This window comes from Aplysia californica, unplaced genomic scaffold (assembly GCF_000002075.1).
Source record: "Aplysia californica isolate F4 #8 unplaced genomic scaffold, AplCal3.0 scaffold00097, whole genome shotgun sequence".
Lineage (NCBI taxonomy): Eukaryota > Metazoa > Mollusca > Gastropoda > Aplysiida > Aplysiidae > Aplysia > Aplysia californica.
Genome location: NW_004797367.1, coordinates 907,439 through 909,001, shown reverse-complemented (window position 1 = coordinate 909,001; position 1,563 = coordinate 907,439). Strand labels below are relative to the sequence as shown.

The 1,563-nt window shown below is 37.0% G+C and overlaps 1 protein-coding gene across 1 annotated transcript in view; it reads left to right on the top strand.

The window, feature by feature from the left end:
* LOC101856089 (cytochrome P450 2C42) overlaps nucleotides 1-1,563 on the top strand; it is a 21,882-nt gene that overhangs the window by 16,453 nt on the left and 3,866 nt on the right. The window lies entirely within an intron of this gene.

Genomic DNA, 1,563 nt, shown 5'->3' with positions numbered 1-1,563 from the left:
ACACACACACACACACACACATCCCAGGTACAACGTAACCTTTGGGATCTGAAAAGAAGAAGAGGTGCTGGAACCGGAGAAAAAGATCAACTTAACCGAAGATCAACTCAAGCGAGTTCAACACAAACGGGGTCGATTGTATTTCACACTGCCAACAGCTTCGCTTCTCCAGGAAGGTCAAGACTTTACTATCTCTAGACAAGAAAGGCATGTGTAATATTCTGGAGACAGCCGATAACAAAGGGTGTTGACTGACAGACAATTCTTGTGAGGGTCACGTTATTTGGGTTTTGGCACCGATAGAGGCTAGTGGACATTGGAATTTGAAAGTTTGAGTGCCTTGAAAGAGGAAGAACGTTTTATAATAGTTCGCACCAAGCGCAAGTAGTATACCAATTCGCCTTAACTATTCAACGTTAATTAAGTATTCAAATTCAAATCGTTCAAAATTAAGCGACGAAGTAATATTATGGGCACGCCAGAAAAGTATATGTATAATAAAATATAACATGAAAGTAGCCCTCGGCCAATGTTCATTATTTTGACAGATTTCGCCAGAATATTCTGTTTGGTTTGCCAATAGAATTAACGCGCCTGGACACACACATACGCAATGCTAGATCTATATTTTGCTCTAATAACAATAGGAATGCAGGTTCGTGGAGATTTTTGAGTGTTTCCTTGTTATCGTTTGAGGAATATTCTGTTATTTTCAAATTTTTTAAAAATTGTTTTGAGTTGTTGTTTTTATTTGAGTTTGTTGTGTTTTGTCTTTTGGTGTTACGTGTGGTTACATTATTTCTTTTATTTGGTTATCTTTTTTATTTTTTAGTATGTGTGTGTGGGGGGCGGCTTGTTGTTATTAATGTTGTTATTGCTATTGTTGTTGTGGCGGTTTTGCTTCCGTGGCGTAACCTACTACAAGACCAGTCGTATTCGCAGAGCACATGAGCAGCCAAGCACACTGTACTATTGAGCTTTATCAAACTGTTCTATAAGATTACTGCCCAAATTATACCCGAAAGGTCAACAAAAATGTAACAACAACAACAACGACGACAACAACAAAAAATTAACAACAACAACAACAACAAACACAACAACAACACCAACAATAACAATAACAAACAACATCAGCAGAAGAAGCAACAACAACACAACAACAGAAACAGCAGCAACAGCAACAGCAGCATAAACAGCATCAACAGCAAAAAACAATAACAACAAGAACAATTATTATTATAGCAGCAGCAGCAGCAGCAGCAGCAGCAGCAGCAGCATTAACAACAATAACAACAGCAAAAACAACAAAAAGAGAAACAACAACAACAGCAACAACAACAAAAACAACAACAGCAACAAAAGTAAACAAGCAGCATTACTCGTCACATACATTTAAACCAAACACAGAATGTATAATATAATAATATGTTCTTACCAACATGTTCTTTTCCGTTGATAAAAAAGCGTACTTCCTGCGTGCTGAGTAAAGAGAAAAAATGGAAACAAAAATTAACATATTTTCAGTTTACGTTGAGACTTACCAACAGGAGCCCTTTATTG